At 38.0% G+C, this 14,753-nt stretch overlaps 1 protein-coding gene across 2 annotated transcripts in view; it reads right to left on the bottom strand.

The window, feature by feature from the left end:
- Positions 1-14,753, bottom strand: part of LNP1 (leukemia NUP98 fusion partner 1) — a 38,070-nt gene that overhangs the window by 23,030 nt on the left and 287 nt on the right. The window contains exons 1-2 of one of the 2 annotated variants that reach the window (XM_043593964.1): positions 14,551-14,654; positions 8,321-8,484 (exon numbers count right to left, since the gene is read on the bottom strand). The gene's annotated coding sequence lies outside the window, so the exon portion shown is untranslated. Of the gene's footprint in view, positions 1-8,320; positions 8,485-14,550; positions 14,655-14,753 lie in introns of those variants that run through there. The other variant, XM_043593965.1, reaches the window with a different exon arrangement.

Below are 14,753 nucleotides of genomic sequence, written 5' to 3'. Positions count from 1 at the left end.
AAATGTGTGTTTTCTTATCATTCTTAATGTGAAAGGAATTACCTTCCCTTCGAGGGTAGGAAGCTTGTGGTGTGTGTGTTCTCATAAAGCAGTCAGACATCATGGGTACCCAGGGAATCAGTGAGAATAATCCTTGGGCTATGTGAAAATGAAGCGGCTTTTCGATGCCCCCTCTCACATTCACTGCTTCAGGAGATTACTATCATGAAAAAATGATTTTCTCTTTATTTAATTCTCTCATTTATTTATTTCCCTTTATTTACTGCAATGCCTTCCCTTTATTTCATTCTCTATAGCCCCTATGGTTATAGTAATTTATTTTTTTAGTTCATTTTCTTCCTTGGCAGTTAAAGGGAAGAATTATTCCCCATACTATTTTCAAGCTTTCCTGAGCCAGTCTCATTCGAGAAAGGAGGTGCTATGTATGGGAGAACTGAGCTGCTACATCCTTATATATTTATGTATAGTCAAAATACATCAGCGGTTTTTATACAGTTTCTACTTGCCAGAAAGCAGTGCTTGAATATTTGAAACTGTGTGCTGTTATATTTAGTGTCCTGGTTGTTAGAATGTTCTTTTGCAGGCAACATGTCATAATGTAGTCATCCATTTCCATGATTGTTATCAAGTTACACTGTGAAGTTTGCAGTGTATCAGGTTACACTGTTGAAGTGATCATCAAAGGCACGACTGCTTGGTGTTTAACCAAGGGTCTGAAAGTATGTATTATTTGAGGGCAGATCATCATTATTTCTTATTCTAAAAAGTTATGTAGCTTATATCATGAAAACTATTTTTAAAATATACTATTGTTGATGTAAAAAATATATGAGGAGGATGGGCGCCTGGGTGGCTCAGTCCATTAAGCCTCCAATTCTCTCATTCTCTCAGGTCATGATCTAACAGTTGGTGAGTTTGAGCCCTACAACAGGCTCCGAGCTGGCAGCACGGAGCCTGCTTGGAGAAGTCTCTCTCTTCCTCTCTTTCTGCCTCCCCATCACTCACAAACACGCGTACTCTCTCTTTCTCAATATAAATAAATTTTAAAAATGTATGTATATGAGGGTGGAAAAGGTTTGCCTACAAAAATATTGGTTAGATAAATATCTAGTTACTTTGGCATTAAGCATCATTAAGTTCTGCAGGATTTGGGCTACTGGTGGGTTTCATAATAGTCAAAGTCATTAGATGCTGGAACAGGTTTTTATAAGACAATACATCATCTCTTCCACAGAGAACTTTAAGCATGGCATTCATTCTCATCTGCCAGAGATGGAATCTGTCTAGCTTTGTCTCCAGTAGTATTATTAATTTTATGGCCTCTCAAGGTCTTGTTGATTCCTGAGCAGCTATTATTCTAAAACAGATTGCACATCCTATTTGTTAAAATTTGCCATATGTAAAAGAAAAAAAAACTTTATCAGTTTAGTTCATCAGTGTGTTATACTTCAGAAAAGGCTTCCTCCAAGTCATTAATTACAATTTCACCGAAACTAAGGGTAATGTCTCAGCACTTTCTTTTAATCTGAGTCTACAAGCCTCCCCATAAGAAATGCCTCAGAAAAGAACGGAAGGAATTAGAGAATCTTTTGAGCTCACTTCTAAGAGGGGCAAAATTGTGCATGTACAATAATGGTGTAGACCACCAAACATTTAAAGGAAACTGTGACAAAATATGACAGTTAGGAAAAGAAATTGGAAAGTCTGAGTCAATAAACAATGGGTGGTCTTCAGACTATTATAAATAAAAATTTTAATGAAGCTCCAGAACAATATTTTCTGAGGATCAAATGCCATATAATGTTAGTATGAATATAGTCTTTCTGGAAAGAAATATATCAAGATGTATTAAGAAGATTTTTAAAAAATATTTATATTCTTTGATCCAGAAATTTCTCTTCTTAGTATTATAGGTATATAAACAGGTACAACAAAAGATATTTGTTCATCATAACATTATTTAAAATAGCAAAAATATGGAAACATCTTAAATGTATGACAATTGAAGACCATGCTAATAAATTCTGATATATTCATATAACAGAATTCTGTGCAATCATAAAAAAGCGAGGGATTTAATGACACAGAAAACTTCTCAAAATATTTGTCAACTTGACTGGGCCATGTTACCCAGATGTTTGGTCAAACATTATCCTGTATATTTTTGTGAGGGTGTTTTTGGATGAGATTTACATTTTTTAAGTGTAAATTGTTATTTATTTATTTATGGCAAATAAAATTTCAAAAAAATTTTGAATATAGTTGACACACAATGGTACGTTAGTTTCAGGTGTACAACATAGTGATTCCACATCTCCATATGTTATATTATGCTCACCACAAGTGTAGCTATGTCTGCTACCATACAACATCATTACAATATCATCGACTATGTTCCCTATGCTGTGCCTTTTATTCCCATGCCTTCTTCACTCCATAACCAGAAGCCTGTATCTCCCATTCCTCTTCATCCATTTGCCCATCCCTCTGGCAACTATCACTTTGGTCTCTTTATTTATAAGTCTAATTCTTTTTTTGTTTGTTTATTCATTTGTTTTATTTTGTAGATTCCACATATAATTGAAATCATATGTTAATTGTCTTTCTCAATCTGATTTATTTCACTTAACATAAGACCCCTAGATCCATCCATGTGTGTTGCAAATGGCAAGATCTCTGGATGAGATTTATATTTCAACTGGTGGACTTTGAGTAAAGCAGATTGCCATCCATACTGCAGGTGAGCCTCATTTAATCAAATAAGCCTAAATAGAAAATAAGGTTGACCTACCCCCAAAACAAGGAATTCTACCAACAGACTGCCTTTGTACTTCAACTGCAATATTGCTTACCCATGAGTCTCTAGCCTGCTGGCCCACTCTGCAAATTTTGGACTTGCCAGCCTCCATATCATGTGAGCCAATTCTTTAAAATAAATCTCTCTCTCAATCTCTCTCTCTCCATAACACACACACACACACACACACACACACACACACACACATCCTATTGGTTTTGTTTCTCTGGAGAACCCTAATATATACAATTCATTAGTATGATCTCAAATATCAACTATGAATCATGGATTTCAGATAATTTTTATTTGTTCTTTATACTTATTTCTATTCTTCAAGTGATTATGCATCACTTTTGTAATCATGAAAAGATGCTATTTTAAAATTTTTTAATGTTTATTTATTTTTGAGAGAGAGAGAGAGAGAACACAAGCAGGGGAGGGGCACAGAGAGAGGGAGACACAGACTCTGAAGCAGGCTCCAGGCTCTGAGCTGTCAGCACAGAGCCTGATGCAGGGCTCTAACTCAAGAACTGTGAGATCATGACCTGAGCCAAAGTCAGAGGCTTGACAACTGAGCCACCAGGTGCCCTGAAAGATGTTATTTTAAAACAACTCATGCATGTCATACTTAATGGGGAAAGACTGAAAGCTTCCCCCGCTGAGATAAGGAAAAAGGCAAGAATTCCCATTCTCACCACTTTTATTCAACACAGCGCTAGAAGTTCTATCCAGTTCAATAAGGGAAGAAAAATGGAAGTGGGGTGAGGGAAGGCATACAGATTTTAAAGAAAGAAATTAAATTGTCTCTATTTGTGATAATGATTGTCTCTATATAAAATCCCAAGGGATATACAAAAAACACTCCTAGAACCTAGAAGTGAGTTTCAGCAATGTTACAAGATACAGACTCAATACAAAGAAAAATTAACTGCATTTTCTACATACTGAAATGAACACACAGAAATAAAATTAAAATTATAATACCATTTACAATTGCTCCAAAGAGAGTGAAATACCTAGATACAAATCTAACAAAACATGTACAGACACTGTATGCTGAAAAGGACAAAAAGCTGATAAAAAGAAATCAAAGAAGATGAAATAAATAGAAAGGCTTACTCATGAATTAGAAGAGTCAACAGAGTAAAGATGTCATTTCTCCCCATACTGACCTCTAGGTTTAATATAAATGCCTATCAAGGTGTTTGTAGACATAGAAAAGCTTACTCTAAAATTTATAGAAATTCAAAGGACATGAAATAGTTAAAAACAGTTCTGAAAATGAAGAATAAAGTAGGAAAATCATGCTATACAATGTGAAGGCTTACTGTATAGCTACAATAATAAAGAATGTTCTATTGATAGAGAAAGACACAAATGGACCAATGGAACAGAACAGAGAATCCAGGAACAGATATAAATATATATATTTAAACTAGATTTTGCAAAAGTGCAAAAGCACTTTTGGCAGAGTGGGGGTGGGGAGTAAGGAACAATCTATTCAACAAATGGTGCTGGGACAATTGGACATTCACATTTTAAAAACTGAATCTTCTAGCAGCCATCTGGCAGTGCACACACATGTGTGTTTGCCCTGTTTAAAAAAATAAAAAAAGTAAAAACAAAGTAAAAAATGAATCTCGACCTATGTCTCACACCTTATACAAAAATTAACTCACAATGGATCACAGAATTAAATATAAGTTGTGATGTTATAAAGCTTCTAGGGAACAAAATGGAGACAATATTTCAGATCAAGAACTAGGTAAAGAGGGGTGCCTGGCTGGCTCAGTTGGTGGAACATGTAACTCCTGATCTCAGGGTTGTAGGTTTGGGTGTAGATATTACTTAAAAATAAAATCTTGGGGCACCTGGGTGGATCAGTGGGTTGGGTGTCCAACTCATGATTTTGGCTAGGGTTGTCATCTCACAGTTTGTGGGATCAAGCCCTACATCAGGCTCTGCACTGACAGTACAGAGTCTACTTGGGATTCTCTCTTCTCTCTCTGCCTCTCTCCTACTCACACACACTCTCTCTCAAAATAAATAAATAAATTTTAAAAAAATCTTTAAAAATAAAATTAAAAAAAATAAAAAATAACAAAGCAAAGAGTTCTTAGATTTGACACTAGACATATAATTCATAAAAGGAAAAACTGATTAGCTAGATCCCATCATATTAAGAACTTTTGCTCTGTAAATCACCCTGTTAAGAAAATGAAAAGAAAAGCTAAATACTGGGAGAAAATATTTGCAAACAATGTATCCAACAAGGACTAGTTTCTAGAATATATAAATAACTGTCAAAATTAAAAGAACAAAAGAGCAAAAGACATGAAAGACACTTCATTGAAAAAGACATATAGATAGCAAATAAGCACAAGGAAAGGTGTCGGCATCATTACCCATCAGGTAAATGCAAATTAAAGACAAAATCAGTTATCACTCTAAACACCTATCAGAATGGATAAAATTTATTAAGACTAGTGTAAACACCAAATGCTGGAGATGCAGCAGAGAAGCTAACTCATTCTTGCCTTGCTGGTAGGACTTAAAAGTGGTACAGTCACTTTGGAAAACAGTTTGCTAGTTCATTTTAAAACTAAAAGTGTGGGGCTCCTGGGTGGCTCAGTTGTTTAAGTGTCTGACTGTTGATTTTGGCTCAGGTCATGATCTTACGGTTTGTGAGATCGAGCCCCAAATTGGAATCTGTGCTGACAGTGAGGAGCCTGCTTGGGATTCTCTGTCTCCCTATCTCCGCCCTTCCCCGACTCATGGCATGCACATGCATGCTCTCTCTCTTTCTCTCTCTCAAAATAAATCAGTATTGGGTATAATGCACTATTGGGTATTTACCCTTGAGTAATTAAAACCTATGTTCATGCTAAAACCTACACGTGAATGAATATACAGATTTGATATACACAATTTAGATTGCCCTCAAGAGAATTATGCTGAGTGAAAAGTCTTAAAAGAATTCATACTATATAATTTTATTTATACAACATTCTTGAAATAACACAATCATAGAGATGAAGAACAGATTAGTGATTGCCAAGGGTTAAGGATTGGGAGCAGGGGGTTGTGGCTATAAAAGTTTAGCATGAGAAAAACTTTGTGATGATGGAACAGTTCTGTATTTTGATTGCAATGGTAGTTACATGAAACATGTGTGAAAACTGCACAGAATTTTAACACACATATACAAGTGCATGTATGGCTAATGAAATCTGAATAAATTTTGTAGATTGTATCAATGTCAATTTCCTGGTTTGATATTGTCCTATAGTTATGCAAGTTGTCAATACTGGAAGAAGTGGCATGAAGGGTACATGGGACCTCCGTGTGCATTTATTTGCAACTTTCTGCAAATCCATAATTATTTCATAATAAAAGTAAAAATAAAAATGAGTACTACTAAGAAAAAGAAACTTCTCTAAATGTGTAGCTACAAGATCAAAATGCTGTTGAGCTAGAGGTATTCAGGGATGACAATAATGAAGACAGCATAGGTTTTCAATCTCTCTGAATCCCCACATAAAAAAGCCAGTAGAACAATTGTAGAGGAACATATCCATAGACAACTCTACAGCAAATATTGATGACAAAATGGGCTCCGTCCCCAAGTGGACAGTGTGAGTCAAACCACCAAAAGCTAAGACCTGGGACAGTTGTCCAAGCAGGAGGAAAAAGAAGGAAGCAACAGGGCATCTGCCAGACCTGAGAACAGGAGAACCACAAAATAGCCAATAGTTTGGCAAACATAAGGGACCAGTTTAAGAATAGTGCTAATCTTTCATCCACCAGCATTGCTAAATTATTTTATTATTTCTAGTAAATTATACTTTTGGGGGGTTCTATGGAGACAACCAGATTGTTCATAGATAATGAAAAGTTACTTCTTCCTTTCCAATCTCCTTTTATTTCTTTTTTTGTCTTATTATTTTGTCTAACACCTTCCGTACTATGTAATAGAACCTGAAATCCCTGACTGATTCTTGACTTAAAAAAGAGAAAAGTACTAACATTTCATTGTTAGGTATGATAATTTATTTAGACTTCCAGATGATCTTTATAAAGCTTCCATAATAAAAATGTTTTTATAATTGTGTCATGGGCAATTATGGCAAGATAGTAACATTGGTTAAATCTTAGTAGAAGATGGTGGTAGAGTAAAAATAATTGCAACTTTTTTGATACTTCTCCTATGGAAAGTTGGAGTCTAATTCACCTCCCCATGAATCTGTGCTGGCCCTAGTAACATGTCTGACCCATAAAATGTGGCAGAACAAGGCTTTACAAAGCTATGCAGCTTCTTCCTAGGGCTCTTGGGACATTCTCTCTAGGAACCCTGAGATGGCCCCGACTGCCATGCTGGAAAGGCCACAAGAAGGTGTCCCCCTGAGTAATCTGAAATGCATCCAGTCTTCAAGCCATTTTCACCAAGGTGTCAGGCACTGAGTGAAGCTTTCTGGAACCCTCCAGATCAGGCCATCTGCCAGGAGTATAAACCATTGACACCAACAGGAGAGTCAATCAAGCCTTGCCCAAACTCCTGAGCAATAAAACTTTAAGATATAATAAAATGGTTGTTCAAAGCCACTAAGTTGCTTTAAGCCACTGCTACTTGGGATAGGTTGTTAAGCAGCAATAGGCAACCAGAACATAGACACAGAAACTATCTTTTATGGTTTTACATTTTTTCATAATTTAGCAAAATTGAGTCTCCTCCTCATTGCTGGATTTGAAGCTAGTTTCCACTGGCTTGGAAAAACAACAAAAGGTAAAGATAGGGGAAGTATAGCCTAGAGGTCCTCAGGTTCAATGCTAGATCAAGGCTAAGATCAAGTTTGTATAACCAAGGTTCCTGGTCTAATAGGAATGAATTAGAAAATGGTACCCTTTTTTTGGTGGATATTCCACTGCAGGCTGATCACTTAGTGATGGACAGTATCTTCATGCAATTCAGAAAAAGGAGCACCTTTCTCCAGGCAGACACAGCCTGATACCAGACTGAGGAACAAAATGCAGGCTGGACCTTAGCCCCCACTTGATCCAGCCTTCTTGTGTAGGGCACAATTCATGTAACCTATATATAATATCTTTATAAGTATAAGCAAGGCAACATTTCCACATGTGCAAATGACACAAATTCTTGTGGGTGGTGATGAACTAAATTGATGAGGATAGAAAGATCTTAACAAATCTGTGAGTGGGCAGAAAGGTAGCAAATGCGTGCATCAAGTATATGCATGCATGATCAGTCACAGCTAAGGAGAGGGAGCTAGGGTTAAGGATAAATGCAGAGGTTCCTTCTGACAGCAAAAAGAGCAGCTACTTGATTGAATCATAAAGTGACATTCCCCCTGAGAACAAAGAAGTACCACCCACTTAGCTGATGCTTTGATGGAAGTTGAATAAGGCAGAATCCATCAGGAGAAAAATTAGAGAAAAATTAACAGCATGAGGGCTCAGAGGAAACATGGACTTCTATATATCATAAGTAGGGTATGAAGGACAAACCAGTCAGGTCCCAATGGAAGCAGCTTCAGTGGTGCAGATGGTAACAATGACTACAGCATGCTTGGACTGGAAACCAGTAGACAGGATGATGGTGGATGGTGGGGAAGCAGACTATTCCTGGTGATGGCAGCAGTGACAGCATGAGCTGGTCTCTTAGCTGATACCTGTGGTTGGACAGCAATGGTGGCATTAGATTATTAATTTTGGCAACAGTATGGAAATGAAGCAGCAGTCAGGGAATTGTTCAACAAACCCTTCACCAACTCTTTATTCAGCACTGACCACGTTTCAGGTATCATGTTGGGTGGATAAAATAAGTATGTTAACAAACAATTATTATGTGCTCAGCCACGTAATAGATGTAGGAGCACAAAATGACCAGAACATTATTTCCGCCTCTCAATGACTCAGAATTGAATATGGGTAGCACATGAGAACAAATAATTATGGCAATGTAGGAGTTGTGAGGGGGAAATATATATTGTTGTGCAGGTCCAATGCAGGAAGAGAAAGCATATCCCTTTGCTCTGACATATAGCATTACAGGAGACATTGTGTTACGCACTGTTTAAGATAAAAGATGAATCAGATATACCTTCTGATCTAGGATGATTATAATCTAATAGATGAGGCAGGACAAGTATAATTCTATAAAACAAGGTAAAAAGAGTTCTGTTTTAAGAAACTTCCAGAGAAGTATTTTGGGAGTTTAAAGGAAGGCTCATATATAGTAGATATACTATATATACTATTAAAATAGACTATTGTAAGTAAATGAAAATTCTATTTATTCTATCCTAAATGTCATTTTTTTTCCTTTTTTGATACCCTTAAATATCATTTCCTTAAAACAGTATCTATTGAGTGCTGACTATATGCTTTGGCCTGAATGTTCGTGTCTCCCCTGCATACACCAAATGCTTAGGTTGAATTCTTAATCCTAATGTGATGGTATTTGGAGATGGAGCCTTTGGGAGATAATGAGAATTAAATGATATCATGAAGGTGGGTGGGGCCCTGGTCCTATGCAATTAGTGCCTTTCTAAGAAGAGGCACTAAAGAACTTGTGCACATAAGCACTCACTCTCACACGCTCTCTCTCTCTCTTAGTTACCACAAAAAAAAAAAGAGAGGTCATGTGAGGACATGCCAGGAATAGAGCTTTCACTAGAAACCAAATTGGCCAGAACCTTGATCTTGGACTTCCCCGCTTCCAGAACTGTGAAAAATAAATTTCTGCTGTCCAAGCCACCCAGTCTATGGTATTTGGTTATAGCAGCCCTAGGAGACTAATACAGATTTTGGCACAGTGAGTGAGGCACTATTCCCCCAAAACTCATGTCCTCACAGGTAAAATACATTCATTTCATCTCAATAGCCCCCAACTACTCATTCCAGCATATACTCTAAAAGCTAAAGTCCAAAGTCTTGTTTCAACATCATACAAATCAAACATGGATGACAGAAAAAAACTGAGTGAGACTTATGATTTATCCTGAGGCAAAATTCCTGTCCAGCTGTGAACCTGTGAAACAACACATGTTATTTCCTTCTGAAATACAATGATGTGACAGACAGATTATAGACATTTCCATTCCAAAAAGGAGAAATATGAAAGAAGGGTTGAGGGGTCCCAAAAAAGTTCAAAATTTAGTAAGGCAAATTCCATTAGATCTTAAGGCTCAAGAATAATTTTCTTTGTTTCCATACTCTGCCCTCCAGGCCCAATTGGGTGGCAGGGTCACCTCAGTTAGAGAGGGGTACAGCGCAGTCCATGCAGCTTTCTACAAGGGTGACTGCCTCTGAGGCACCTGGTGGGCCCACCCTTTGAAATAGAGGAGGAACCGGCCCTGCCCTCTGACTCTGTAGTGGGAATGGCAGTCTTCATTTTTGAACAGCCTCTGGGGTCATTGTTCCCTTTTGAAAGATAAGGCATGCTTATAGCAGAGTAGCTCTATGGTCCCATATGGTCTCATATATCACAAAAGTCCAATAGCCTTCCTTCATTCTGCCATTCCCCCTTCATTTTGGTCCTCTTTAGTCCCAGCTGGCAGTGTTTCTTCTGTTATTACTTCTGGCTCTGCTTAGATGGCTGATGAAGCTCATGAGTTGTACTCAAGATCTATCAAACAGTTGTTCAGCCATACCATTAGTGTTTCTTTGAGAACAAGCTTTATCATCTTTTGCAATATGTATAGGCTAAGAATTTTCCAACCTCCAGTTTTTAGTTCCTTTTTACTTAACAGTTTCTTCTTTGGTACATCTCTCTCCTCTTCCATTTTACTGAAAGCAATAGGAAGGACCCAGACCACAGCTTCCATATCCAATTTTATCACTCATAAGTTCTACCTTCTACAAAATACTAGGACACAATTCAGCCAAGTTCTTTGGCACTTTATAACAAAGATCATTTTCCTCCAGTTTCTAGTAACCTGTTACTCATTTACTCTGAGACCTCGCTGAAAGAGCCTTTAACATCTATATTTCTACCAACATTCTGTTCATGATTATTTATATATTTCAGTAAGAAAATGGATGCTTGGTCTCCATCTCTCACTTTTTTCTTTCTGAGCCCTCAACAGAATTGCCTTAAATGTCTTTGTCTACCAATAGTTCCTTCACAGAAATCTTGGCTTTTTCTAGCACATAACTGAAAACTCTCTCAGCCTCCACCCATCACAACTCCAAAGCGACATTCACATTTTTAGATATTTTTCACAGCAGCACTCCACTCCTAGTACCAAAATTTGTATCACTTAGCATGCTCCAGAGAAACAATCTATTGGATATATATATTTATAAATATATTTGTTATAAGGAAGGGACTCATGCAATTATGGAAGCTGAGAAGTCTCAAGATCTGTAGTTGAGAGACACCCAAGAAAGCTGATGGTGCAAACTGCAGTCTGAAAGCTGGCAAATTCAAGACCCAAGAGCCAATGCTTCAGTTAATTCCAAAGGCAGGAAAAACAAAAAAAAAACCAACCAACCAAACAAACAAACAAACAAACAAAAAAAAAAAACAATGTCCCAGCTACAGGCAGTCAAGCAGTGGAACCTCCCTCTTACTGAGGGAAGATCAGCTTTTTTATTCCTTTCAAGCCTTCAACTGATTAGGGCCACTCACATTAGGAAGAGCAATCTGCTTTACCTAAATGTTAATCTCATCCAAAAACAGCCTCACAGACACACCCAGAATAACATATGGCCAAATATCTGGGCACCGTGTGGACTAGTTGACCAGATAAAATTAACCCTTACACTATCTTCTGGGCTCTGGAGTACAAGATGAACAAACTTTTTGTAGAGTTTATGTCCTATGAGGGGTCACATAAATAAATAATTTCAAATACTGCCAAGTGCTATGAGTACTGACCAATAAAATAGATGAAGTGTATGGAAAGAGGTGAGGGTGGGCAGGCATTTAACCTTATAGGAAGTAGAGAAGGTCTAAAAGTTTCTGAGCTCAAGAATGAAATTGGAGTTATGCTTTGGAAAGAGTAATCTAGTCGCTAGGTGCAGAGTAACACATAGAAGAGAGGTTCTGGAAGCTGGGAACCTAATACAGCATTCAGAAAAGATAAAATAGAGAAAAGAGGGTCTGTGGACTCACTGGAAGGCTTGAACACCAATCAAGCAGTCTACCAATTCTACAAATAATAAAGTCTTTCAGGTAGCAATGACAATTAAGGGCATAGAATTATACAATTTTAAAGCTATGAGGAGCCTTAGAAATGATCTAACCTGGGGCACCTGGGTGGCTCAGTCAGTTAAGCGACCGACTCTTGATAATGGCTCAGGCTGTGCTCTCACTGTCTTGAGATCCAGCTGCTTAGAGCCCCAGATAGGGGTCCCCACGGGCTGAGTGCGGAACCGGCTTAGGATTCTCTCTCTTCCTCTCTCTCTGCCCCTCCCCCACTAATGCTTTCTCTCTCAAAAATAATAAACATTTTAAAAAAAGAAATCATTGAATCCACTGGTCACATCGGTGCTCACAGTCTCTCTCTCTCTCTCTCTCTCTCTCTCTCTCTCTCTCTCTCTCTCACACACACACACACACACACACACACAGCTCAGTAGTATTAAAATCTAGAATGAGAACTCGGGTCTTGCGACACCTGGCTGGCTCAGGCAGTAGAGGATGCAACTCTTGATGTCACAATCATGGGTTCAAGCCCCATGTTGGGTATAGAGCCTACCTAAAACAAAACAAAACTCAGGTCTTTTGCATCCCAGTCCATTAGATGTTCTACCTCATTCAACTGACTCCTAAGATACAGACCAGAGAAGAGATAAAGAAATCTTCTATTGAGTTCCATGAATCTAGCAAGAGAAAGAAAATGTCTGTGTTCACATACATAAAACTTCAGTTTTCTTAGAAACAATTTTACTTCTCTCCTTTCAAATTTTAGATATAGAAAATTAAGCAGTGAATGTCTGCTATTTTGCAACAAACAAGATACGAAGAAGACCTTAAATATTATCTAGTTAAATCTTTCATATAAAGGTGTGAGAGGTGTGTTTTCGCTATTTCACAGCTTAGAAATTTATGCATCAGGTCAATAAGGTCATAGAACTAGTGACATGCAGTTCTATATTATAATCAATTAGGAAATGATAGAGAAAATGGGGAAAAAAGATGAATAGGCTAGGGAATGAAAATGTTATGTTTAACAAATCACAAAATAAACAAGAACAAATTCATTTACTGATGACAACCTTAAAAATCAAACCAACAAAAGCAGCCCTTTAGATAAATATTAAAGTGTTTCAAGAAACTCTAACACTGATGTCTTTGGAAAGGGGACCTGGGTGGCTGGGGACAGGGAGATTTTTCACAGTAAAACTTTTATAACTTGTATTGCAACCATAACAATGTTACCTATTCTGATAAATAAGTAACAGTTAAAAATAAAACCTTCAAATGACTTAGTTCCTGCCAATAGTAATTACTAGCATTCTACAATCCCCCGAGGCTGCTGAAAAATGGAAATTTCAAGAAAGAAAAGTCCTAATTCTATTCTGAAGAGGCAAGGGTGAAATTACATTAAGGGTCAGAAGACTTTCCTTTGAGGTTTGGGAATCAAGAAGGAAGAGGACTACCTACCCCAACCACTATTTGATCAACTCAATTCTATTGCTATTATTTTTAAATTTTTTTAACGTTTATTTATTTTTGTGACAGAGACAGAGCATGAATGGGGAGGGTCAGAGAGAGAGGGAGACACAGAATCCAAAGCAGGCTCCAGGCTCTGAGCTGTCAGCACAGAGCCCCACACGGGGGCTCCAACTCAGGGACCGTGAGATACTGACCTAAGCCGAAGTCGGATGCCCAACGGACTGAGCCACCCAGGCGCCCCAATTGCTATTATTTTTAGCTCATCTTTTAGTCTGTTACTAAGGAATCCCTTTACCTGAAAGCAATTTACTAACTGGAATCTACATGAAGCGGGAGAAAAGCAATGATCCTGAAACATTCAAATCAGCCCATTCTAATTTAATCCGTCTATTTTGGTGCCACTTACTACATTGTATTTCAATCTTTATGTAGCTCTACTGTGATGTTGAAAATTCTGTTGTGCCCCAAAGCAAAATGATCATTTCTAAATTTTTAATATAAGGGTTTGCAGACCAGTGTATTTGAAATAGGGAGTCATAGCTCTGAATTGATTCTCTAGTAATACCTGCCTTTTCCAATTGAAAATACTATGACTTCCGAAAAATTCCTTGCAAGGGAAATGCTTGTATTTTAAGATGTCTGGTCCAGAGCACGGGGAAAGGACTTGACAAAGCTATTCGATATATGAAAGCTATGGATTGACATTTCGGTTTAGGAATGAAGCAAGAAATCTGAGACAGCTAGTGCAAAACACCCAAGGCAGCGGGCAGATCAAAGCACTGCGGAGGGCGCGGGTGCTCCAGGGATCGCGATGTGGGCTGGTGTGTCAGGAGAAATCCAGCACAAGGCACAACTATGTACTGGAAAGCTGCTAATAGGTGGGAACTCTGGGTCTTCGCATTTCTACCCACTCAGTTCCCGTACATCATCATCGCTTTCGTAACTGGTGCAGACGGTGAACCATAGGGACTCAAGCCGTTTTGGCCGAAGCAAATTTAGATTTACCCGTTTCCCCCAACTCTGATTTCTGCTATCTGCCCCCAATCTAAATGCCTCCAAACTAAAATCTGGCCATAGTAGAAATAAAAGAATCAGTGACACAACAGGCTACCTATAGCTTTGAGCTCTTCTTTCATACACCTTTACAAGTCCTTCTAATCCACTGGCTTCACAGACATGAAGACATAAAACCAAGCTACAGGACCTGAGAATCTAAGAAGCGCCTACGTGGCTGAAACGGGTAAACGAGGCCCAAATTCTACCAATAAATTGGGCTATTTGGGCTACGCCCCGCCCACTGCTCCTGCCAGCCAA

This window comes from Prionailurus bengalensis, chromosome C2 (assembly GCF_016509475.1).
Source record: "Prionailurus bengalensis isolate Pbe53 chromosome C2, Fcat_Pben_1.1_paternal_pri, whole genome shotgun sequence".
Classification (NCBI taxonomy): domain Eukaryota; kingdom Metazoa; phylum Chordata; class Mammalia; order Carnivora; family Felidae; genus Prionailurus; species Prionailurus bengalensis.
The sequence above is the reverse complement of the archived record's forward strand: the minus strand, read 5'-3'. Positions and strand labels throughout refer to the sequence as shown.